The 27,858-nt window shown below is 41.0% G+C and overlaps 1 long non-coding RNA gene across 2 annotated transcripts; it reads right to left on the reverse strand.

Annotated features, from left to right (window-relative positions):
- Positions 1–6,079: 6,079 nt before the first annotated feature.
- LOC137384096 (uncharacterized) lies at positions 6,080–22,336 on the reverse strand. 2 transcript variants are annotated; one of them, XR_010977526.1, is made up of 3 exons: positions 22,269–22,336; positions 6,535–6,708; positions 6,080–6,239 (listed from the first exon to the last, which is right to left on the reverse strand). It is a non-coding gene; the product is annotated as an uncharacterized lncRNA (long non-coding RNA). The 2 variants fall into 2 exon arrangements; XR_010977527.1 differs by lacking the exon at positions 22,269–22,336 and adding an exon at positions 6,920–7,217.
- Positions 22,337–27,858: the final 5,522 nt, after the last annotated feature.

Below are 27,858 nucleotides of genomic sequence, written 5' to 3' on the forward strand. Positions count from 1 at the left end.
ATAAAAAAGAAGAATCCATGAGCCAGGGCAGAGGGAGAGCCCCCCAACCTGAGCCCTGATCACTGTGGAGAGTCCGGATACCGTCAGAGAGCCTGCACAATGCAGAGAGAACCCGTACAACACAGCACAGCCTGCCATGCCGCTCAAAGACTACAAGAATGAGAAAGAGAAATGCAGCAAGTTCCTACAGGAGTGCTACACGGACAGAGAACTTGGGAAGAAGCAAGTCCAACAAATTTGTCAGGTACACAGACAAGGTCAAAGAGAACCTCTTATTTCGACCCAATTCCCAACTAGACCATGGGAACGGTTGGCGATGCATTTATTCTACTTTGAGGGAAGATTCTATCTAATTATAGTTGATTACTTCTCAAGATAGATCGAAATTAAGTGAAGTTAAGTTGTATACAATAACAGTCATCAGAGTTTTACAAGAAGTTTTCGCAACACATAGTATACCTGATCAGATAGTATCTGATAATGGACCACAATTTGCAAATGATTACTTCACGCACATTGTGGAAGAATATGGATTTGTTCACCTAACAAGCTCTCCTAGGTATCCACAATCAAATGGAAGCTGAGCAAGCTGTCAGAACTATTAAAGCTATGTTGATGAAAAAATCAAGATTTCCAATTAGCACTACTGACCTACAGGACTACTCCATCATTGTGCGGATTAGCGCCATCAGAACTCTCAATGGGAAGAAAACTTCAAACACAACTTTCAATTCTACCCATGAAATTACTTCCAGGATTGCAAAGCAATGAATATCTGAAAGTACTAGACAAGGAAAAGTCTTATTGAAACAAACAGACCCATAATTATACCAGAAGATACCGTACTTTGAGCCTACCAAAGTTGTCAGAAGGGCAAAAGGTATTATTACGGGACCAAAATAGAGAAGGGGTAATTCTCCAGAAAGATGAGAATCAATAGTGATCTTATCTACTACAAACACAAGAATGTTCTATCTGGAGAAATAGAAGGAATCTTATTCCTTTACATCAAACACATCAATCGGTCATTTAGACAACTCAGATGATGAACTGAAAATTCAAAACGCACCAAATGCTTCAATCCTCAGCGAAGGCCGTCCAAGTTAAGAAATAAGGAATCAGAGAAAGACTACCAATCTTCTACATCTGACGACAACAGGATCAAAAAGAGTTGTGAAGCCTGCTGATAGGTTGAATCTATGAAGTCAGAGGTTTGGGGGAAGATGGGGTAGCATGTAAATAAAAAAGTGAATGTATATAAATATATATTGAGATAAAGACTTGGGGGAAATGTAGTATAAGAGTATCAAAGGGTTAATCTTGAGAGAATGTAAAGATTACCGCCCACCAGGATGAGGTAAGAGATCATGTGGGAGAGACTTGAGAATAGTTACAGCGTAGCTTTTGAAGGAGACACACAGGTTACTATAAAATAAAGATTAATGTTTAAACATACAGTCTAAGAACCTCTCTGGCTAGACTCTATATATTGGCAGCATAAATAATCAAATATATAACAAAGTGTACAAGGGTCTAATTGTGCAGGTTAGGGCGAGACTGCATTTTTTGAATAAAATCTGTCTTCAATTGACATCGAGTTGCTGCTTTCTGTATCACTGGAACCCAGAATCTTTCTATGAAAATGACCTGAACACACCAGAATTATTCCCTCCTTACAGAATGAGAGGTGTAGTATAGCAAGGGTTCTTGGGGCTGTGTATGTCTTACATTAATATATTATATTTATGATACAATGATCCAAGTCCAAATATCCTATTTAAATCCTCTTACAGAACTGATCAATGAATTAAGCAATAATAAACATGAAGCTGTGTGTACATTAGGGCATTATCACACTTGTGGCTGCTTTGGTAGAAATGGTAAACCAATGTTATGAATGTTGCCTAATTTCTTAGGTATGAGATGTAAAGGCATAAAAGAATATATGGCAGAATGTTATGAGTGTGCCGCAGTTTGTGGTGGCGCACTCTAAGACGGTGTTCATCCCATGTGGATGCGCCATCCCTGAGCCCCTGCGATATTACGTGCGGGGGCTCATTTAAATAGAGGGGGCGGAGCAGCCGTTTCCTCTATGTCATCGGGGGCGGCCTCCGCGTCCCCGGCAGCGGCGTCAAGCGCCACTGCGCAGGCGTCGGTGCCATTTTTAAAGGGCTTTAAGCCCTTACAAATAAATTTAATTTTAAAAGGGTACATATCAACGATTTTTAATACATTTACAAATAAGTGATGGAGGCCCTTCCCCAACACCCACAATGGTCATTTCAAGCAATGAAATGACCAACAATTGATTTATCTAATACCCGAACTCTCCCCCCAACCTTCAATGTTTTGCCCTTCGACTCCTTCCCACCATTCCCACATCCAATAAAAATTGATTTCCCTGTTCCTCCACCCCTCCACCGTACTGAAAATTTTATTACTCCCCCCCCCCCTCCCCATCAGATTCTCGCCCGGAGCTCAATACGGAGTTCCAAAGGCGCGTGGAGCACGAGCGCCAGCTGTAATATCGGAGTGGGAAGGCCGCCGCCTGCAGGCAAGTTTATTTAAATATTTAAAATGTTTATTTACATACGTTGATGAAGGGCCTGCCGCCAGGCGGCGAGGGGGCGCACCGAGGTCCCGCCGCCAGCGGTAATATGTGGCAGGCCCTTCTCGACATCGTGGGTAAAGGCAGGCCTCTCTCTGCAGCATTTTACCGGCCCCACGCCATGACCCACATGTTGAGGGGCCGGTAAAATTCAGCCCATAGTTTTAAATGAAACGTTCTGAAGGCTACTTCAGGAATTCTATTATCCTGATTGGTGATCACAGAGCTAATATTAATTGTGCATCATCTAATATGTATTTAAAGTTTCTCAATGAATTACTGGGTGTACAAAGGGTATTTTTATTTGGTGCATATATAACAGTCCACTGTCCCTTTCTGGACTCCCTGCAATATATATATTTGCTGTTTGAAGGGTTAAGTTTGAGGCCTGCTCTACAAACTAGCCAATGCTCCTCTGAACAGGCTGCTAGATGGTGTATAGGATAGTCTGTTGTGGATTTCCATCCAATTTCCTTTCAGTAGAAACATTTTTGGCTTTAACTGAGTGCCTCCCCACAGCATGATGACGAAACTGTCACTTTTGGAAGATCACGGGCATGAGTATTTATCCTCTCACTCCTTTTTGCAGCATATTGGGGGTTCACTGTGCTGCACAACTGTACTGGTACGAGGTGGTGATCAAAACATCATATTTGTGTTTGGAGTTGTGTTTTAACTTTTTATAGTTTTATTAATTTAGTTTTAGTGATATCTATAGTATATTGGTATGACTATATTATCTCTTTCCATCGCTATGTGAAGTGCATATAGGCTTGAAGATCCACTGCCCTTTAATCCTGTGGAAATGCTGTGAACTATGGGCAGGTAACCATTCCTTCCATCATTTCAACTACTCCATAATTCCATGGAGGTGGGAATGTGTCATGGAACTGACCCAAAGGGATTTCTCCCCCATTTTTCGGGCCCTCCCACCTCATTGAAAATTCAGCCCAACATTTCAGATCGATGACCTTTCATCAGAACTGGGAAAAGTTAGAAATGTAATAGGTTTTAAGCAAGTGAAAGGCGGGGGGAGGGTGGGGGAAGGTGGAAAAAAAACAAAAGGGAAGGTCTGTGATCGGGTGGAAGACAGGAGAGATTAAATGACAAAATGGTTGGTGGCGCAAGGCCAAAGGAAGTGACAATGAGACAAGTAAAGAAACAAAATATGTTTCTAGAGGAGGTGTGAATGGCAGAATAATGAACAACTGCCATCGAAAGCAGAAACAAGGGAAAAATAAGAGTAAAACCAAAACCTGCAAAGAGAAAGGAAACCAAATGGGGGCAGATGTTATGGTCTGAAATTGTTGAACTTAATGCTGAGTCCAGAAGGCAGTATAGTGCCTAATCGAAAGATGATGTGCTGTTCTTCTAGCTTACACTGAGCTTCATTGGAACATTGCAGGAATCTGATGATAGAAAGGTCAGTGTGAGAGCAAGGTGGTGAATTAAAATGCAGGCGATCGTAAGTTTGCAGTCATGCTTACAAACTGTTCTGTAAAGCGATCATCCATCCGGAGTTTGGTCTCCCCAGTGTAGAGCAGACTGCATTGTGAGCCCCTTTATGGGACATTGGTTTTGGCTGTTTTCCACTGTGTAGTGGATGGGTCCAGCACTCAGCGGGTGCCTTGCTTAACTGCACCAAAATAACATTGTAGTTCTAACAATGCCTTAAGAGCCCAATTTGCATTGAGGAATAAACTCCTGCTTGTTGTTAGCTTCAGTGCTAGCTGCTTAAATCTAAGCCTGCTCGAAAATGACAGTGGATGGGCCTTGGACAGGACTTTAGCTGAAATCTTTGGTTTCACCATTGCCGCATGCCCACTGGGAAACAAATATAAAATAATTAAAGTTTGGCGACTGTCTAAGTATTAGTCCATTTTATTTAAGTCTACAGTCATCTCAGGAGCACATCAATTAAAAGCCAGAACTTCCTCCCAATTATTTATATTGTTATGGTAAGGGGTGTGGTTGGTTCCCACTGTTCACCTCCCAACTGACTGTAATTGTGTTTTGTTTAAAATGATGAGTTAGCCCCTGAGTGTTTTACTTGCCAAATAAACAGATAGTAACAGGTTTTCTTGTAGGTTTAAAACAGATGAACTATTTATTGAACAAAATGTTCGGAACGCCACTCACATGCATTCACTCTCACATGCACTCTCAAGCGAAGATAGAAGGTAAAGGGTAAGAGTTGAAGATGTGGTAGGTGTTTATGGTTTTCTGGTAAATATGTTGAATCTTATAAGTAGGGCAGTCTCTTTTAAAGGTGCAGGCCTGGTTTTGTAGTCTTGAACTTGTTGTGGTGTTGTAGATTTCTGGTGGTTAAGATTTCACACTGAAGGTGGCAATCACTTTCAGTCCTCTGCTGCACCAAATTGAAGTGTAGAATTATCAGCAGGGCTTCTTCTTCTTGGTTAGGCTGCATCTTTCCACAGACCCTGGCTGGACTCCTTCTGTGACGTTGCTGTGATTTCTCCTCTCTCTCCAGAGGGTTACCCTTTAAGGTCAAAAATCCATCAAATTAAAGTCTCTGTTAGTTGACACGTGGCTTTCTCCCTTAGTGTGACCACACAATGGACCAGGATGTAGAATCCATGGCTATCCATTAATGTCTGGATATGTATCATTTTGTTATGATGTGTTTACTTCACACGTTCCTTGTCTCAGAAGGAATCCATTCAATTCAGGAATGTCTCTTGATGGTGTCAGGAAGGGTGTAGTCGACACCTCTTATTCTAGAGTGTATCCTTTTGTCCTTTCAAGACAATGAGGCAATTTTTTCATACACAGGCCAGGTCATCTGACCTTCAGCAGCTAATTTGCAGCACATTGTGCACTTTTTTAAAGGAAAAGTCAATTTCAAAGATTCCCCATTGAATGAAGTTTGTGTCTTAAAAGTCGGAATATGTATGTCTTTACTGGGCATGACACTATCTTTGGGTGTGTTATAATAAGGATAATGTTCTGTTCAAACCTATAAATCCAAACCAGTTGTAACCAGTCCACTTGAACCACTTGATCATGGAAAATGGGACAACTGGATCAGTTGTATTGTTTCCAGTTGACCATTTGTACTTGTTCCAGAAAATTATATTGGCTCCAGTTGAGACCAGTGAACCTGGTTCCAGTTGAAAATTATATTGGTCACAGTTGCGATCAGTTAGTCTGATTTCTGGCTCAACTCATTCAATTTGAGACAAGAGTATTAACGTGCAAAAAACTTTCCTATAAGTACCACTAACAAGTGAAAATTACCTATGACAATTATCTATTACCATGATCATGCAGTGCAGCTAAAAACACTCTTTATTGTGCTGTTCGTTTCAAATTTTATTGTGATGCAAAAAAACAGAAAACACAGTTAAATAGCAAAAACAAAATTAAACACAATGCAGAAATCAAGAAATAAGCGAACGCAGCAGTTAAAGTGCAAAAACATTAAATTACAGCTGTAATCAAAATACAAAACTTAAACATTAATTAAATTTAGATGTCTGATGGAACGTCAGATTTGGTCCTCTACTGATGTTTTGTATTTTCTCGGATATGTAGTTGTTCTTCTTACTGAACAATTTCTTGACAGATTCCTCACTCAACCCCGGGGTTTGGAGGTGATGTGTGAAGCATGCTGTAAGTAAGAGAAAAATATAAAGTCATAGACTTCCAAAACAGGAGACAGAGGCCTTGAGGTACTGAGCTCCTGTTGAGAGGGAATTGTAATGTTCTGACCTCTAATTAACTAATTAATTAACTACAGACTCTACATGAGGGTAGGTTATTCAATGGTTCAGTCTCACTAAATGACTTCAGTCATTTTGGAGGTAGGTTTAGCACTGCACCAAATGCCATAATGATCCATCACCTTCTGCTGAAACCAACAATTATTATTTAATGTATTGAAAATTAATTATAAGAATTATTACCTTGCCATCAATTGCAGTATACAACTGCTTGCTGCATGGCCTCTTCATGTTTCATAAGACTAAGGGCTTGCTGACTCTTCTTGTTTGGTGCTGGGGGAGCAGGCATGTCCGAGACTGTGTTCTTGCATGGTGCTGGGTATGCACTGGCATGCCTAAGCATGCTATATTCCCTTGCTGCAACGTGAGGAAAATAATTGGCATCATTCATATATCAGAGTTGGGAGGTCATTTGCACAACTCCAATTTACTCCATTATCTGTTTCCAATCAGACAGAGCTGTAAGGTCCCCGATCTTAGCTGACTTCTTAGACAAGACCAAAATGGCAACAGACAATGGTTTTGGTGCAACAAATCAACAGAATAAATGTTTAAATAAAATACGTACCAATAGGTGATAGTAGGCAAGCCGCTTTTGATCCTTGCTCCTCGAAGCTGCCTGGACACAGGTGATGTTGTCTTCTGTCTTTCTCTGATGTCTCCTTCTACTCTGGCTTCTTATTCTATGTGGGCCTTCTTCTGTGGTTCTTCCTGTGTCTGTCTCTGCTTGTGGTTCTTCAGACCCTTTTTTTCCTTCTTTTTCAGAGCTGCTTATGTGCCAAACTGCCTGTTCCTGGTCTTATAGAAATTGATACTCTTCTCCTAACCTGGCTTAATTTGATTGGCTCCTCTTGTCTCACTCCAGACTTTATGGCACTGTTTTCTTGCAACAGAGCTTTCATAAAAGAACATCTTTTAAAACTACTAATACAACAATACTTTCAAACCTTTTCATAAATGACTTTAAATATATTTTATAGTCTTTCCAATCAAAACATAAATTTAAATATATTTACACCTTGTTAATCAAAACATGAATTTAACCTTCTCACAGAGCTATATTAGTCAGGGAAGGAGGTGCATCAATGTAGAATACAGTCTAATTCAGTGCATATCATGTAGGCAGCTCTGAAAAACAGATACAAAAGCAGGGTCCGAAGAACCACGTAACACACAGGCAGAGGCAGAGACGCAGGGGCATTTTGTTAAGCTGCAGGCAATCTTACTGGTTTGATTAAGTCAATCCAGGTGGATTCAACTGGATTAACTATCAGTAATATTTTCCAGCTCAAAGATTTTGCCTGCCAGCTCATTAAAGTTGAAGTAGGTATATGTCAACTGGCTCCACATAATTCCAACAAGTTCCACTTTGCCAGCTAGTTCCAGGTGAACCAATTGGCAAACCAACTGGTACCAGATGAGCCCAAATGGTTCTAATTAATGTTGACTGGGCAACTGTAAATTCCAAATGGTTACCAGTTAAGATTGCCAGTTATCCCAGTTGCATCCAGGCAACACCAGTTGAGACCGCTTACTTCCAGTTGAGACCAGAAAAGACAGGTTAAGACCAGTTGACATTTCCAACTGGTTTCAGCTGGTGTGGAAATACAGGATACAAGTTTCCAATCCATAACCTCATCTTGCCATTGCTAATTTGATAATTCTTCATCTTGCAGCTAGTGTCAAGTCAATGTGAATTAGTGTCACACTCGACAAGCTTTAAACAATCCTTAACTCTCCTAACAGTCCTGTGAAGTACCCTGGGATGTTTTACTACATTAATGATGCTATATAAATGCAAGTTGTTGTTTAATGTATTACAAACTGATTTCTTGTTTCACCTCAATAAATAAAACTATTTAAGGGTACATTGTATCAAAATACTAGAACTTATTTAAATAAAAATTAACAATGCTGTTTAATTGTCTAGTTTCTACCTCATTACGATATTGGATTTGTGAAGGATAGTAAAATTAACTTCTTTCTCTAAAAACAGATGAAGGAATAGAGCAAAGAAAAAACAAGTTAATTTTGTCTGGGTGTAATGCTCAAGCTATAATCTGTGTCTTTTGAAATTGCAACACTCATATGTGTTAGCTGAACTCACATCCATGGCTAAATATTTACAGATATGCTGGTTGCCTACTGTATGGTCAATTTTATTAAATTATGAGTAATTTTATCTTGTGTAAGAAGTTTGTTTAAGTTATTTCTCATTTTGCTTATTGATAAAGCTAAGTAAATATAGCTTGAAGGCTTTCAGTTACCAGGCTTAATTTGAAAATGATGCCCAATAGAACTGTGTGCATGCGTTGCATGTGGCAGGCTGTTTTGTGAACCTTAATGCAGTGACATTATGGTGACTATTTGACATTTTAGACTCAGTAAAAATGTTCAAACACATGCTTTAATAAGAATCAGCTTTTGAAATGAAATAGCTCCAAATGTGTAGAAGATTCTGCATGTTAGTGAGTGAAACATGGAAAATACTTCAATAACAAATGACCTCAGACAAAAGAAAATCTGCTGGAAATTTTAGCTAAATCTTTAGGGATATGGAGGTAGAGTCTACAGACATTTAAGTGCAATTTTTTTAAAGAATAAAAACCTCCATAAACATCATTATTTTTAAAGTACTAAGTAATAAATCAAACGATGGTGTTTACCGTTTTGAAATAATGAAGTCGATCTTCACTTCTCCTATCGACATATTGTGGAAACTGGACAGAGAAGTAGTTAACATACAGCAGAGCAATTATCCACTCTATCCCTGCCCCAATCTGGCCATCTGCGGTTTTAAATGGCTAAGACAACTGCCTGAAGCCGATGAGGCAATTCTTCAAATATTCAGATTGGCTACGATGGTTATTTTTACCTGAGGCCAGAGCAGAGAGTAGTTGTGCTTTCCAGACCAGGCCAAAGCTGCTGAGATCCAGAGCTATTGCTAGAAGACAGCTAGAAAAGTGTGCATTTCTAACTAGCTACAGGTTTTCTTGAGGACTGTGCCCTGGACTTTCCACTCCTCCGATGCACTTAACCTCTACCAGGGCCAGTTCTTCCAAGTCAGTTGATTTTAACTGCTGGGAAACCTCTTCCCATTGACTTACCAGCTGTTTTGTTCGGAAATTTAGCAAGCGACATGCTAATGAGGCCCAGCCATTAAAATTGGTTAAGCATCTCTGCTATCACGTCTGGATGGGTTGACCATCTGCATTCCCACCCAGGTGTGAAAAAAACAAACCCAATACTTCTTCTTGTCTTCAAATTGACCAGCAAATTACAAGGTAAAGGTGGGAACCTAATACCTTGCTGTCCATGCCCAGAACTGTTGGACAGTTAACATCTGTTTTTGAACGAATTTAAAATTAAATTAGAACAGACTCAACTTCGGAGTTTTTCTCCAGTTTACAAAGTCTAAGTGGCAGTGGTTCTTAACCATACTCTTACCATAGCTTCTATAAGACTTTCATCCATCCTAAAAAGAAGGGGTAAGCCTGAGAGCCATTTTGACTTGAATTACTCTTCATTAGCCAGATGATCAACTAACCACATAACCTTAACTAACTAAGTCTGCTAGGAATCTGAATGATGCATCCAAACTATGAGGTCACCAAATCAAATTCTCCATTAAATGACAAGGAAGAAAATCCATTTTCATTCCTGAGATTAAATATTTTGTTCACACCATCATGTACTGCAATTTTGTATTTGGCTGCAACTGTTTCTATGTTGGCTCATTCCCTTGGTTTCAGGCAATTTACAAACAATTTCCTTTTTTTTTCTTTTCACGGCCCGTCATTATATTTCACCGAGGTTACAAACAGAAAAACTGATAATCATAATGTAACACTGGTCTAAGGAACACAATTACCTCTGCAGAATTGTTAGGGAGGCCTTATCTATACACACACATATCATTGCGATGAAGATGATATCTCTTTTACAACAAATAAAGATTGAAATTCTTTTCCTAAAAGGGCAATCCTCACCCTTTAAACTGAGGCACTGTCGGGTGTTCTTTCCACTTTTTGTGTGGTGATAGATATTTATTGTTGTTTTTTAATATGGATGTGCCACAATTAGGTTTATGTTTTGCTTTTTATAGTGTGAGAAAATGCCATTCTGTGCATCATAGCTTTTTAGTAAATCTTTTTACATTTTGTGTGAGTGGAATCCTTTTCCTTTCTCAGTTCTCCTTGTGCCACATACCAACCCTTGGCAAGATTGTGCATGTATGTGCTGCTCTTTGCCTCTACCAATACTATTCTAATACTACCTGTTTCAAGGTGCATCAGATCAGCTGGAAATGCCCCTCTTTGCTTTCATAGTCTTATCTCCTGAGATGGGGATTGGTCCTTCTCTTCCTGTTATCCCACAGAACAGTACACTGGAGATCAAGTGACAAATTGGGTGCAAATCCAGGTGCTGGCACTCCACTCAGTACATTGAGCTTTATCTGTTTTGTAGTCTTGATCGAACATCAATTTTTAAAATTCTGAAGACATCAAAATACATTTCTAAAACCTAAAAATGAAATCTCAGTCCTGTTTTTGTTTTAAAAAATATAGTTGGACAAAATTGGATTTCTGCAGATTTAAGCAAATTGCTTGAAATTAAACATGGAAACTCCACCTCTATCTACTTCTATTGCCCCTTCTTATAACTCTAATGCATGCCAATGACAAATCCAAAGGCTTCCTGTATCTCTGCCACTGGAACACAAGAATCTACTATGCCATTTATGTATAACAAAAAGTCCTAGGGAATTTCCAATGTGGAAAATATAGAAATGTGCAGGACTTCCTTTTACAGAGGCTTGTGATTTTTATTATACAGTTTGGCTGGGATTTTATGAGTGCCACGGTGTTCCCGACAGTGGGATCGGAAGTTGGCATAACTTCCGCTTCCACCGTATTTCCCGTCTCACACACGATTTTATAGGTAAATGAACCATGCGGCGACGGGCAGGGGAGACAGATGGGAGCACTTTGTGGGGGCGGCCTTTCATTGGTGGAACCTGCCATCACTGGCCCAAGCACCATGATTGCCACAGATATAAAACACTCTGTGCTTGCAGTCTCAAGGATCATCAGCCTTCCTTTCATGTAAGTATGTTCAGATTAACCTAAAGTGTAGCTGTTACTTAATTCAAAATGTTTTTGCCTCCATTCTTTTGTGAAATTCACAACCAACTTCACATAATTTATTTTCCCTGCAGCAAAAATGAGTCAGATGTCAGCCAGAACCCTCACTTTGCCCCATAGCTCCCCGATGTTGACAGCACTCAACCCTCCCTTTAGGCTCTTGCCAAATATCTTCACACTGTACTGCTATAATCCACTCACCACTCCTACAGCCGACAACATGCAGCTTCAGCATCAACAGCAACCATTCAACACCCTGGACACGCCACTCCACCCTTCCCTGTCCTCCATGCACCCGATCAAACCCACCCTTCTCTTCTCGAGTACCCGGCCCTGATCCTCCATGTAGCCTCTCCCCCATGCCATCGCCACTATCCCCCGAGAAGACTCACCCTTGCTGGTGCCAAGCCCAGAGGCAAACAGCCATTCCAATGCTAGTGTTAGTTTTGCAGATGAGTTAAAGAGAGAACAGCACAGACCTGAGACTCAACTGCACAAATCCCACTGCCGCACATCACGGTCAAACAATCGTGATCGGATGGCACGTATAGCGCTCGCCTTTCAATTAATTTGAAAGGCAGGACTGAAGTGTAACTATGTGTAGGGTAATGAGTATTCATGTTATTTAAATGAATGCAAAACTGCAATCCGCTACCATGCTGGGGGAATCCCAGAAGGCCGCAAACATTCCTGTATAAAACTGTGACTTTTCTAATATTTGTCAGTTCCGAAGAAGGGTCACTGACCCGAAACGTTAACTCTGCTTCTCTTTCCACAGATGCTGCCAGACCAGCTGAGTGGTTCCAGCATTTCTTGTTTTTATTACCGCAAACACTCTGCTGGCTTAATTTCTCTAACATATCCCACCATCAGAATCCGAAAAAACACCTCCCGCCTAATTATATCATGCTGCAAGCCACCAAATCCGCCCTTGCACAGCCCATAAAATTTCACCCTTTGTGTCCTTGTAGTGAATGTTCCTGACTAAGGCATGGCTAACTATGGTCTTCCTGTAGTATGAGATCTAAGCTATACAAAAGCTTTAATTGTTTTGTTTATGAGGATTACAATTTCAATGTTGTTGTCAGAACAATAGGCTGGATTTTAAAACCTCCTATGCCAGGAACGGTGGTGGGATGGCAATGGAGATAGGAAAAGAAGAGGCCCGCCACCGACCCTGACAGGCCCTGTATCAAACTTAATGGCGGTGGCGAGGCCTCATGGCAGCTGCCCCACCGCTCGGTGACAGGACCCACATTAAAATATGTTAATGGCTACTTACCATGCAGGCTGCAGTGATTCTGCCAGCAGGTTGGTATCTTAATTCTGGCAGCTGGCAATGCCGTGCCTTCAAATCCCCGTTCAGGGAAATGAGGCGCAACACCTGTGGGGAGGGGGGAGGAGGTGTTTTTCACTGTGTGTGGGGGTGGGGAGCGGGGTTAAAATACTTCAGATTGGTCGGGGTGGGGGGTGGAGTGATGGGAAGGGGTAAAGGACAAAGGTTCCGTACTTTTGGCGGGGGAAAGGTCACATTTTCAAGCTAGGTATTCCGAGGGGGAAAACGGCAGGAATCAAGTGTAATGCCATGGGTTGGGGAGGGGGGGGGGGGGGGTGCAGTGCTGGGAGAGTAAATGGAAGTATTATTTTAATCATTTTTGTAATTTTTAACATAACTGTCCCTTTAAAATTTAAATGCTCAGTTAGGGCTCGAAGCCCTTTAGAAATGGCACCGGCGCATTAGCGCGGACGCTGTTGCCAGTGACTGCTCGCCCGCTCACCCCACATCATCGGGGAGGGGGCAGCCGCCCCGGACATGGTAATGAGCCGCCACGTTTGAAATCACAGCGGCTGCGCGATGTGGGTCCCATGCGTGCGGGCCGCACATTTTTGCGCCTGACGCTTATTTCGGCGTTGGGCTCTTAAAATGCAGCCCAATGTGTTTTCGGAGTAAGCGTGTTGGTAGAGTTTAAGGAGTAATGAAGATCTTCAATGAGCAAAGAATCAAATTTATTCTAGTAGTTTTGTTTTACCCTGATACAGCCCAATATCACTTTTTAACAGTTATTGTATAAGTTTTTCTAATAAATACTATTGAAATACATCACTGTGTATTTAAAGGTCCTAATGCACCATTATGCAGCACATGCATGCTTGCACATATTGCTGCTTCAAGTTTTGGAGAAAGCTGAAGCCATACATTAATTATGCCTAACAATGGGTGCACCGTCCACCAGCTCAATAGGTTGTACTCTTATTGCAGTTCAGTATAGATTTACCCCAGTGCAAGTCATGGTTTCACACCAGTTTGACACTCACTGGCTGCTGGCTTGTTCTCTATTGTACTGGAGCTGACACAATGGGGTCAAAATTGCACAGCATGATATTCATAAAGAAAAAAACTAACATGTTTGTATGAGGTTTTCTTACTATTATAACAAAGCTGTTAGCCCAGTTATGTTAAACTTCTTAATGCCTTATTTAAGGCAGTGGACAGAGGAATTTACTACAAATACTTCAACATGTCCATTATTAATATCGTGCACTGCGATTTCAACTTGAATCCTACTCAAGTACTGGACCACTACTTGAATGGTTCTTACTTCAGCAGGCACGCTCAGAACTGTGTTTGATTCACTTGCTGTGTACACAGATATTTTTACTGCGCTTATATAATTTCTAGCATAAATACCACAAAAATTCTAATAAAGGCAGTAATTAGTTCTGGCTGTGGCCTACATAAAGGCACAAGGTTCATACATTAAAGTACCGCTGTTTATGTAAAAATAAAATTGAGAAATTTCCATTCATTTTCATACTAAGAAAAGGAGTGCTGATTCGGCTGCATGCAAACAAACTAAGAGTAGCAGGCCCAAGGTATTTCCAGAATGGTTTCTAATGGCGATATAATAATGTAGTGGTTATATTACTGGATTTTTAATCCAGTAGAAGGCAAGTTCAAATTCCACCATGTAAGTTTGAGAATTTTAATTAATTATTTCAAGTGATTAAGTGGTAGATGACAAGGGGACACAGCTTTCAGATTAAATATAAGGGATTTATTCAGAGCAGGAGAAACCTTTTCATATGTTTTACAGAAGGTTGTGAAGCTGTTGAATGCACAGAGATCATGAGATATTTAAAATAGGTTAGGTAAGGTGGTTAAAGGAAAGGGAAAATAAAAGGATATAGAGTGGTACATGGGATGAAGATTACTGCTCATGTGAAAGATAAACAGCAACATGGCTAATTGGGATAAAGGGCCTGTTTTTGTGTTTCAATTTTGATGTAAATCTATGTGTCATGAGTTCAAGCCGGACTCCAGAATTTAAGCATTTAATCTAGGCTGGCAATTCAGTACCGTACTGCGGGAATTGCTGTCTTGTTGGAGGTGCTGTTTTTAGGCAAGATATTAAACTGAGGCCTGGTTTGCCTGCTGAGGGAGATGCAAAAGGTTCTGTGACACTATTCACGAAGAGCGTGGTCTTCTGTTGTGTTGAGACACCAGATTGGCCTTCTGATTCAGAGGTGAGAGGCTACACCTAACCCATGCTGATATTTTTATGGCATTTTCCACTTGAAATTCTCCATGACGTCTCTATTTATCCACTCCAATGAGAATGTTGCTGTTTCAATTATATTTCCATTCTCAAGTACTTTTCCCCCAAAATTATGCTATTTCACATTTATCTACATTGAGTTGTATTTACCACGTAACTGCTTACTGCCCTTTGCTGTCTATCTTGTCTTGCAATTTTCCTCAAAGTTAACCATGCCCCCATTTTTGGAAAAATTTGATATTAGTCTCTCACTGCCCATGGATCGGGAGAAACATGAGATACAATCATAAAAACATAGACATTTTAGCACAAGAGGAGCCATTCTTCTCTGTGTTGCATTTAGTGCTGTGTGGCTGCCGCTTCAGCTTTGCACAAATGCAAGAATTGCAGTGAGACCAGCACCAGTTTAGCATTGTAGGGTGTGAGATCACCTTGATGAGTGAGTCCCTGCTTCACTTCAGTTTCATCAGCTATGGGCGGGCTTCCGTCAAGCCTTTAGCAGTGAAATTCAGATCAGTAATGTCATTGGAGGCTGCACTATCGAAGCCGAATGCCCTCCTGGGACTGCGTACTACAACACCAGCCACTTCCAGTGCAGCCCGTGTGGCTCACTACCTTGAGAAGCGTGGGTACCCTCTGCAAGCAATGGAAGCAATTGAATATGTTCTCTCATGATGGGTCTGCGCTAGCATTCCATAAAGGGCCAGGTAAGATAATTTTGATGCACTTTGACTGTTGCAGTGTCTGAAAGTACTTTGGAGTGTTTTTGGAGACGTTGTGGTGAGTTCCTGGATTTATCAGGGAGGGCAGAGGAGTAGCTGACCTTTCCACACAAAAGCTGCAACAAGTATGGGGGCTACAGTTGTAATGACTCTGGGCCTCAACATGACACGGAGACGGATTGGGGAACGTTACTTAAAGGGATGACGGTGGTAAGGCAATGGCAGACATTTAAAGCGCGCATGGATGAACTGCAACAATTATTTATCCCTGTCTGGCACAAAGTAAAATGGGAAAGGTAGCCAAACCATGGCTTACAAGGGAAATTAGAGACAGCATTAGATCCAAGGAAGAGGCATATAAATTTGCCAGAAAAAACAACAGACCTGAGGATTGGGAGCAGTTTAGAATTCAGCAAAGGAGGACCAAGGGATTGATTAAGAAGGGAAAAACAGAGTACGAGAGCAAGCTTGCAGGGAACATAAAAACTGACTGTAAAAGTTTCTATAGATATGTGAAGAGAAAAAGATTGATGAAGACAAATGTAGGTCCCTTATAGTCAGAAACAGGGGACAGTGGGTGGCACAGTGGCGCAGTGGTTAGCACCGCAGCCTCACAGCTCCAGCGACCCGAGTTTGGTTCTGGGTTTTGCCTGTGCGGAGTTTGCAAGTTCTCCCTGTGGCCGTGTGGGTTTCCGCCGGGTGCTCCGGTTTCCTCCCACAGCCAAAGACTTGCAGGTTGATAGGTAAATTGGCCATTGTAAATTGCCCCTAGTGTAGGTAGGTGGCAGGGGAATGGTGGGGTTGTGGTAGGGAATATGGGATTAATGTAGGATGAGTATAAATGGGAGGTTGTTGGTCAGCACAGACTCGGTGGGCCGAAGGGCCTGTTTCAGTGCTGTATCACTTTATGAGGGGAATTTATTATGGGGAACAAAGAAATGGCTGAGCAACTAAATGCATACTTTGGTTCTGTCTTCACAAAGGAGGACACAAATATCATACCAGAAATGTTGGGGAACACAGGGCTTAGTGAGAGAGAGGAACTGAAGGAAATCAGTATTAATAGAGAAATAGTGTTGGGGAAATTGATGGGATTGAAGGCCGATAAATCCCCAGTGCCTGATGGTATGCATCCCAGAGTACTTAAGGAAGTGGCCCTAGAAATAGTGGATGCATTGGTGGTCATCTTCCAAGATTCTGTAGACTCTGAAACAGTTCCTACAAATTGGAGGGTAATGTAACCCCACTATTTAAAAAGGGAGGTAGAGAGAAAGCAGGGAATGACAGACCAGTCAGCCTGACGTCAGTAGTGGGGAAAATTCTAGAGTCCATTATCCAAGATTTTATAGCAGAGCACTTAGAGAATAGTGGTAGAATCGGGCAGAGTCAGCATGGATTTATGAAAGGGAAATCATGCTTGACAAATTACTAGAATTCTTCGAGGATGTAACTAGTAGAGTTGATGAGGGAGAGCCAGTGGATGTGGTTTATTTGGACTTTCAGAAGGCTTTCGACAAAGTCCCACATAAGAGATAAGCGTGTAAAATTAAAGTGCATGGGATTGGGGGTAGTGTATTGCGATGGATAGAAAATTGGTTGGCAGACAGGAAACAAAGAGTAGGGATAAATGGGTCTTTTTCCGAATGGCAGGCAGGGATTGGTGCTCGGACCCCAGCTATTCACAATATCTATTAATGATTTAGATGAGGGAACTAAATATAATATCTCTAAATTTGTAGATGACACAAAACTGGGAGGGAGGGTGAGCTGTGAGGAGGATGCAGAGGCTTCAGGGTGACTAGGACAAGTTGAGTGAGTGGGCTAATGCATGGCAGATGCAGTATAATGTGGATAAATGTGAGGTTATACATTTTGGTAGCAAAAACAGGAAGGCAGATTATTATCTGAACGGCTATAAATTGAGAGAGGGGAATATGCAGCAATACCTGGGCATTCTCATACACCAGTTGCTGAAGGTAAGCATGCAGGTGCAACAGGCGGTAAAATAGGCAAATGGTATGTTGGCCTTCATAGTGAGAGGATTCGCGTACAGGAGCAGGGATGTGTTGCTGCAATTATACAGGGCCTTGGTGAGGCCACACCTGGAATATTGTGTGCAGTTTTGGTCTCCTTATCTGAGGAAGGATGTTCTTGCTATAAAGAGAGTGCAGTGAAGGTTTACCAGACTGATTCCTGGGATGGCGGGACTGACCTATGAGGAGAGATTGAGTCAGTTAGGATTATATTTGCTGGAGTTCAGAAGAGTGAGGGGGGATCTCATAGAAATCTATAAAATTCTAACAGGACTTGACAAGGTAGATGCAGGAAGGATGTTCCCGATGGTGGGGAAGTCCAGAACCAGGGGTCAGAGTCTAAGGATACGGGATAAACCTTTCAGTACTGAGATGAGGAGAAATTTCTTCACCGAGAGAGTGGTGAGCCTGTGGAATTCTCTACCACAGAAAGCAGTTGAGGCCAAAATATTGTATGTTTTCAAGAAGGAGTTAGATATAGCTCTTGGGTTTAAAGGGATCAAAGGGTATGTGGCGAAAGCGGGAACAGGTTACTGAGTTGGATGATCAGCCATGATCATAATGAATGGCGGAGCAGGCTCAAAGGGCTGAATGGCCTACTCCTGCTCCTATTTTCTATGTTTCTATGGAACAGAGGCTGCGGAGAGGGCAAGCTCTGCGCAATGCCCTCTGTCAAGTTGGTGCCAGACTCCTCCATGCTCCTTGACAGGAGACTGGCTTGCAAGCCAGCCAATGCACCCAACATTTCGGTGCATTGCCCATCAGCATTTTCCTGTATACCACCCCATCAAGGTCCTCACCTGAGTCCTCTGTAGCAGATCTTATTTGCAAACTCACTATCTAGGAAGCTGGCACAGGAACCATCCATTACCCCTATCCTGGCTGCAGCCCACTCATGCCTGGTAACTCATCACATGCTGATCCCAATTCTATATTAACCATGAGCTCTGTCGCAGCTGGCACCATGATGCAGCAAACCATCTCCTCCAAAGGGCTCAGGAGCTGCAAGCCTCCTTGTTTCCCACAGGCTCTGCTCTGCTCCCTTCTATTGTTAAGCACCTTGTTTGCAGGAGAGAGGGAAGAATGTCAACAATTGTGTAGCACCGTGTTTAGGTGATGTGCCTGCCATAGCCGAATACTGGAGGTATGTGGAGTCAGCAAGAGGTTCATGTGAGGCTGGCAGCATTGGAAGCTGTGTGAGGGCGAAGTGGAGTGTCTGAGTGTTTGCCGTGAATCCTGAGTGCCAGGGCATGCTGCTGGGTGAGCGATGGGTGAGTAATGGACTTGTGGTGCATTGAGCAGCGGGAGATGATGGTGTTCTGGTGGGTAGGAGATGTCCGGTGAAGATGCATTCACTGACCTTGACTATCCATGTGAGGTGATTAGACCTCTTGAGGCACTGCTGCCTCAGGTCTAGCCTCTGGGAGTTGACCTTCCTGGCCACCTGTTCCCAATTCCTTCTGAGGTTGCCCTTGAGAGTCTTCTGGCTCCCCTGCGGAACCATAGCCTCTCACCTCCTGTCCACCTCCACCACTAAGACCTCGAGAACTGCATCTCTCTGTGTTGGTGTTCCATTTTCCTTGTTTTGAATTGCAGCAATAGTATTCAGCAGCAACTTCCTGTCATTCAGTGCAGCTTCCCTTTAAGAGGAGCAGGCTGCCTTGGATATTAGAATCACATGCTATCAGCGAATGCTGCTGGGCTTCTTGCTGAGTGCAGAGGCAGCCAGTAGTGCAGCAGACAGGTAAATGAGGTGGCACTGTGAAATTTGTGTGCTGCCCACCTCCACCGGAACCGACGGGGGCAGGTCACGAATCACATCCCCTGAGCCCGAATAACGTGCCAACCAATTTTATTTATTTTAATCTTTGTAAAAGAGCCAAAGGTCTTGCAGTCTTCTTTCTGAACATTCTAAGCTCCACTCATAGCCTGGGGCTGGTGACTGGAGCTCTGTAAAGGACTTTGTTTTCTGCGGTGAGTCAAGCAGCAAAAGTTGGTGCTATTCCGTAGCATTTCTCCAAAGACAGGCACTGGTGTCAAATGATTCCTGCATTACAACTGCAGCATTAAACAGATGCTTCTGCTTTCAATATTTTATCAGGATGACAGCAGAACATATAGTGCAAGATGGATAAAGCTAATAATTCAATTGACTGGTATTCTATGTCATCTCCTCTACATATACACTGGAAATTGTGTAATTAAAGGGAAACATTTACTGCAGATTGCAATATTTTTCATACTAAGTCTCCATTTAATTTACCACATTTAAAAAAAAATTCTCCTATCTGCTTTTGTAATTCACTGATTTCAACCTCATGAAAAAGAACAGCATTATGGGTCACAAGGTTGCCAGAGAGCCAGTCCACTAAAGTCAGCTGCAGGCTTCGTCAGACACTGACTCCACTGAATCAGCAAGAGATCTGCATCTTGGTTTTGGTCCTTGACTCTGATCTGAAGCTGCCAGTCATTTTGAAGTTCAGCACTTGCTCAATGAACAGGAGTCCAGGACAAATGTGAACAGGGTAGGCTTTTTCTGGTGGCTTACAACAGTGGTTCTCAAATTGGAATTTACAAACCCCTGGGGGTCTGTGAAAACTTTCCCAGGGTCCGCAAAATAATTTGAAAGTCTTTATTAAGCGGGGCCAGCCTTACTTGTAAGCAATGTGGGCATCTGCCTAGGGTGCCATGGCCAAGAGTAAGTGAATGAGCGGTAGCTGGAGGTGAACTTGGTGTGAACTGTGAGATGCAAGCGAGAGTGTGGCTGCCGCATGTGCACTGCAGAGTTGCGCTGCCTGTCTCACCTAGGAGGGGAGTGTGTATGGAGGAATGCTGAGAACAGCACCAATATTGCCAGATAGATCTGCAGTTACCAGGGCTGGTAGCAGGTGCCAGGTGAGTTCAGCTTTGCTCAGATGAGGGGAGTTTAAAAAAAATATCTACATTCTTAAATGCAAAGAAAGGACGCCAAAATACACTTTCGGCCAGGGTGCCATTTTCCCTAAGGCTGGGAAGACAAAGTACAGGTCCCCTCTGGAAGTGAAGAATGATTTACAAGTGTCATTGCCAAAGACTTGCAGGTTGATAGGTAAATTGGCCATTAGCAATTGCCCCGAGTATCGGTAGGTGGTAGGGAAATATAGGGACAGGTGGGGATGTGGTCGGAATATGGAATTAGTGTAGGATTAGTATAAATGGGTGGTTGATGGTCGGCACAGACTCGGTGGGCCAAAGGGCCTGTTTCAGTGCTGTATCTCTAAACTAAACATTACACTAAGGATAGGCAGACTGTGCAGTAAGAAGCAGGCACACCTATCTCACTGATATCTGTAAGGAAATATCTGTTTTCTTAAAAACATTATAAAAATACTCTTCAAGTGCAACACTTTCATATTATGAGTATTATACAGTATTACTATTTAGATGGGGGTCCATGATTATTAATCCATTTGTAAAGGGGTCCTTCAACTAAAAAAGCTTGAGAATCACTGACTTACAAACTGGTAGGGATTTGGGAATGAAAAAGATTCTTCTTAATCTATGGCAGACGTTTTCAACTTTGCAATGAAATAACTAAATGGGGGAGTGCTTTGTATTGAAACTAATGAGGTACAAATTACTGCACTGACATAACTAGATCAATCCCTTGTGTCCCATCAGTCGGGCCCAAATCTGTGATTCCTGATGCAGGGTTGATTAGTTTTACGTTTATCTAGCATCAGCTAAAACAGAATTGTATTTTATCAACTTAAAAATCTTAAGTGCTGAACTGCATTTTGCTATTTTTTTTAGCAGCATTATTTCAATCATTCTACTGAAATTAAACCCATGGCTTTAATGTAACAAGTAATCCACCTATTAGAGATGGTGACGAAGATTATCGGCTGGTGATTCAGTGCCTGGGTACGAAAACAGGAAAAGATGAATCCACTTCCCCGCAGAGCTATTATTGCAGTGTTTATTGCACTCTCTGTCTGGAAGCTCAGCAGAAGTCGATAGCAAAAACAGCCAGTTTTTTTTAAATGATTAATGAATTGCTGTGTTTTTCCATTTTTATGTGTTGCCATCCTCTTGATCTGGAAGTGTGCTGACAGCCAGTGAAAACAAAACGATGACAAAGCATTAGCAATGCGGGCAAAACTTCCTGTCTCGACTATAGGGCAGCTGTAAGAGACATCCTGGAGACATACAATTTTTACCCACTTGCGAATGGGATGTTTCTGATGAATAAAAATAGTTATGGAGAATGACAGGAATTTAACAAAATGTTTTTCTATGTTGATTACTGTTATTTTCTAATTACATTAGGGCCAGTACAGCATATATTAAAAGCATTTTATCTTTTTGAGTTATCCCTCAATCCTCCTCTTCCTCCCTCCCCCTCCAGCCTCTGTGAACCACGCACCAATTTTCAACCAAGCTGGTACACAGGACACCAGATCATAGATCAATGATACTTGCCAGATGGTCACTGAAGGGTGCCTGTGAGCAGCTTGCCTCGGCCACTTCCTTTGTGCTTAACTCCTCTAACCGGCAGTTCAGCTGAGATAAAAAGCAGGTGTAGAACAGAGATATGTGTTCCATCACTTCCTGGCACATCACCTTATTACAACTAATATGCCACCAACTTACCAGAACAAATGTTTTCCTTTCAGTGAAATTTTGATGAAGAAGTTAAATTCCAACTCATAGCAAACCTCTTTAACTCTTTGAATGCTAAATCATATTCATAGCTTTCAACATGTGCACAGTTTTTAAGTAAATTTACAGAATATCCTTTGTAGTTTCTACCGCTGCAAAGTAGAATTTCTGAAATGTGTGCATTATTTCAAAGTTAAAAGATATTTCTGAAATAACTTAAAAAATCAACTTGTTATTGCCTAAATTCTGCTAAAACCTGTAACATGTCATGTGTACTATTACCATATTAATGCTGAATGTATTCATATCAAATTCCTAAGTCTATCACTTCAACTGAGATGTTAACCCACTTATTTTAAACAAGCTAATGCTTCTGTTAAAATAGTAGGCTCATTAAACATTGATAAGATAATATTGCAAAGAGCAACTACCAGATTATTTGCCTGGTTTGCAACAGAGACAATTTGATCACAGGGGCTGTGTGGAGTAGTCACTTGCTTCTATACACACGTTTCACTGGAAAATAATAAGATTATGTTGGACCAGTGTTTGATTGCCATTGGGACACAAGAGTACCAGTGGTATCTGCAATGGAGCCTTCCAATAATGCAAGCCAGATGTACAGATAGACATCGGTTATAAATGTGTCCATAGCTGTTATGGAGGTTTTGGAATTCACATTTCAAGGTGCAGTCATGGCTTCAGCTTGTAGGTAATCATGAAAAATTTGAAAATGTCACAGATGCCATAGGATTCAATGCTGATAGAGATCAGGGTACAAAATGCAACCATCCTTCTGTTGGGCGAGAACTTACTGGTAGGACACACCAAGAAACAACACTGAGAAATTCCCAACATACCAGCGCCAAATGTTGCACCAAGACAAATATGCAAATCTTTTGCACTATTTAATGTAATGTTCTCTCTTTTATTGTATATATCAGTTTTTGGTGTTTCCCATTCTGCAGAAAATACAGCAATAGTCACCCTTGCCCAAAAACAAAATAGTTGGCTCCTAAAATGCCCCTGGAGAATCTGTGTAGCATAAAGGTTGAAGCCATAACTTTTGGTGACCTTCACTGCCACTTATAGATATGGCAGATGGCTGACTATCCCTGCAGCTCATGCGATATACCTCAATCACAACCTTCCAGCTGAGTCTGAGAGTCCTTTTTGTACTGCTGTTCCATTATGCCCACATAGTTGACTCTATTGGCAGCTGCTGTGACCCGTGTTCCTCCTTTGGCCTCTGTACACCTGGATTCCCCTCTTCTGCTTGTTCTACTTTAATTTATCTACCACTTGTGCTAGATTTGTGCTCTCTGGCACAAAGCTTTTCTATACTATTGAATTAATTCAGTGCTGTGGTGATACTTTAAAATATTCCTTTGTTTTAAATTGTGTCAGCTATGGCTTAGTTAGTAGCGCTCTCCCTCTGAGTCAGAAAGTTGTGGGTTCAGGTGCTATTCCAGGAGTTGAGCATGACAATCCAAGCTGATGTTCCAGTCTGCTGCTGTCCTTTGGATAAGAGGTTAAACTTAGTAGGCCGCTTCTGCCCTCTTATAATGTAAAAGATCTCACAATACTATTTCGAAGAAGAGCAGGGGAGTTATTCCTGGTGTCCTGGCCAATATTTATCTCCCAATCAACAACATAAGAACAGATTATCTGGTTATTGACAACATTGCTGTTTTGGGGAGCTTGCTGTTTCCTACATTACAATGGTGACTACGCTTCAAAAGTGCTTCATTGGCTGTAAAGCGCTTTGCGATATCCTTTGGTCATGAAAGGCACTCTATTAATGCAAGTCTTTCTTTCTCTTTTTTTCGATTCTCGATTTGACTAGGAGAAAGATACTCACTTTATTGACTGTGTAGCTGCAGAATGCTAGACAAATTGCTAATTTTACATCAAATTCCTTCGCACGTATAAATTGTGATTTTTTTTTCACAAATGATTTTTGTTCTAATTTTGGAAAGGCAGAAATCCAGATCACCAATTTACAGGTCATTTGAGCTTTATACCAGCCTAACACTGCTTTTTATTGTTGGTTTTCTTTTGGAAATCCATCCTGGGCCTGATCTTAGCTGTCAAATTGCACTACGTTTATTATGAATTATATTATTCTGCATAAATTCATTAAAAAACTCAAATATTCCAACATGAAGTGTTTAAAATTAAACCAGTGAAATCAAATGCTTTGTTAATTTTGAACCACACCCTGAAGGAATTACCACTGTGAAACTGATATTCTGATATTGTCAAAAAAGAGACTTTGAAAATGAATTAGTCTATATGTTGATGCATAAGGCAAAAGTGAAGCCATTATTCCTTAATCTGTCTTTGCTTCAAATTATTGATTTTTTTTTCCAACTGAGCTTTCAGCTTGATATGATTAATAGACTTACTGTGTCAGAATATGAAAGCTTGAACATTTTTCTTGTGGAAGTATTCACCTCAATTTATTTATTCCAAGAATATGTCAACAGTTAGAGTACAATAAGTGGGTTAAATGTTAATTGTACAGATAAGCAAAATACTTTTGTTTCAACCCATCCATTTATATTGGTGAAGAGATTCTTACAGGTCAAGGTGAAGCAGAATGTCTATTTACCACTCAAGCCTGATAAAATGGACAACTCAAGTTTCAACCAATAACATATAAGAATGGATCTTCATAATCATTTTAATAAAGCTCTACAAAAATTGATAGACAGAACTAATGGCATGATAGGAATCAAATCCTGCTGCTAGATATTTGACTATTAGTTGGTAACCTAGATATTTTAGGAATTAGGTTTATATTACATTTCCAGACAGAACTAGATGGGTATTATTCCTCATGAAGCTGAATTTAGATCGGGAAGTCTCATTAACAGCTTATATGAGATTGAGTTCTTTGTAGTGCTCAATTATTAGCCATTAAAAGACAACAGAAAACAATGTGATACCAATTTCAGCAGAATGTGGCATCAACGGTTTTGCCATTAATCTTGTTACGTACAGACCTCTGCACAAAATTGCAGAGCAAGCTGCAGACATTAGCAATGCCAATGAGCAACCTGTGCCTTCTTGTATGTATTCCAACAGATATTGTAAATTCTTAAATGCTTTTTTGCTCTAAGTGCTTTGCTCCAGCTCATGACCTTGGACAGAACTAATTCCTCTCATTATTCGTATGGATGACAAATTCAAGTACTTTACAGCCCAGTGACCACAGGAATATAAAGGGAGTGGTTTATCTGATGCTCATTATCCTTTTTTTTTTTACCTTGTTTTTAATTCTTTACATGAAGCCTTTTAATTCCCAGTTAGTGTGTTTAAGATCTTAATAATTGACAACAGCTGTAATTAGATTTGATAATGAATTGAAAACATGATCATTTAGGAAGCCGGTTAGTTTGCTAAGTTATATTTATATTGATTTCATGTGAGATTGCAGAAGGTGTGGTGAAAGTCAAAACCCACCCCACCCTCATTCCCCTATTATGCATTATTGTTGTTAAATGTAGATTAAAAACACACTGATGACTAATTCTATTTGAATCCAGGGTGAGGTAAACTTTCTGATTTCACTTGCACTATCTACACAAAGGTACTCAAATTGTTTCATTTAAAATAATAGGTGGGGTGAATTTTATGCTGTTCAAGAGGAGGAATATTCAGGCTGAGTAATGCAACAACTATGTCACGCTTTCTACTAAGTGTTAATCACATAGGGTAATTATCCATAGAATAAATCGCTGTCTGATTTTTCTCTCTTTATATTACTCCAACAAGGTTTAACTTCAATCTGCATCATTAAGGCAACTCCAATTCCCATAACTGGCATCTGTATGGCCTTTCTGAATGAGACTTCCAATTTAGCTTGAATTAATGTCAAGTAATTGGCAGATTTTGTTTTTGAACTTGCACCTATTATGTTTTGGGTTAAATTTGCTCATAATCCAGAGGTGAAAAAGGTATTGTGCTTACTACTACCTCACCCTGGATTCAAATAGAATTAGTCATCAGTGTGTTTTTAATCTACATTTAACAACAATAATAAATATTTAATTGTATGGAATAAACTGATTACTTACGTGGAAAATATATACGAGCTGTTGATGTTAAGTGACTGGATGTGGGAAGGACAGTCATTTTAAGTATATAATTCATGGGACCAATTCTATAGCCAATGTTTTTAGGTTGTGTATCTTGTGAAGTTTTGATCAAACGTAAAGTAACAAGTGTTGAAAATCTGGACTTGCGATTGCTTTTTGGGGTCAGTTAGCTCAGTTGACTAGATGCCTAGAGTGTGGTGTAGCATAAGGCCAACAGTGTGGGTTCAATCTCTGTGCAGGCTGAGATAGTTCTTGGGGCCTGCCTCATGGCCTTGCTTGATCCATAGTGAAATCATGGCATAAGGCATGATTAACAACCCTTAGACAATGAGGTCACTACATAGAGAGAGAGAGAGAGAGAGCAATTTTTTTTTCAACCTGGTTCTTGGCTGATGATCAAAATTTTGACCTTGGGCCTCATTTACATTAAAGAGGCATGCTACAGATATTAATCGGGTTTTGTGATGCAGATCACTGGTCAGGACCTCACCAATTCTATCCAGCTCTGATGCCGAGTCAGCCGACAGATACATCCTAGTATGGAGTAGGCATAATGGAGGGGGGCAGCAGCAGTCTGCAGTAGTTTTATGGACCCAGAAGGCACATTCCTGCTCTTCCTGCTTCCATTGATATGTAGCTTGTAAAGCTTTCTCTGATTGTTTTTTCAGCAGCCTAACCAGTGTTCCTTTAACAAACACTGGTTAGGTCACTCTAAACCTGAAACAAATGGGCACAGACTGTGTGATGAATTTGTACATAAATTTCAATCAGGGTCCTATAACCAGCATTAGGACCCCTTTTTGAATATGCAAGGCAGGTGTTATACACGGCTACAGGCCATCCACTTCCAATTTAGCAATGACTCCCCCTCCAGGAGAGATTGGGTGCAAGAGATCATAGCACAAAATGTGTCCACCTATCCTTCATTTTATGCTCAAGAAATGGACAAAACAACGTTGAATTTCACTCCAAAGGAGCAGTCAAATATCTACTGAATGTGCTGTGAATAATCATTATAATTACTAAACCACTCAGTTATTGAAATCTATTCAACCAATTAACAACTTGCTTTGAAATGATAGCAGTGTTTGGGTAATACTAATTATTTAATTGATTTAATAATAAGCAAATATGACACAATGGGCAGGATTTCCCTAAATCCACAGCGTAATGTAGGAAAATCAAAGAAAATTGTGACATCCCAGCCACAACCTAAATATTGCTCCCTCATCCCATCAGGGAAGGTCATGAAGCGTCCATTCTTCTCCTCACTCTGCCAATCACATGTTAATGTAGAACAGTGCCCT

This window comes from Heterodontus francisci, chromosome 25, assembly GCF_036365525.1.
Source record: "Heterodontus francisci isolate sHetFra1 chromosome 25, sHetFra1.hap1, whole genome shotgun sequence".
Lineage (NCBI taxonomy): Eukaryota > Metazoa > Chordata > Chondrichthyes > Heterodontiformes > Heterodontidae > Heterodontus > Heterodontus francisci.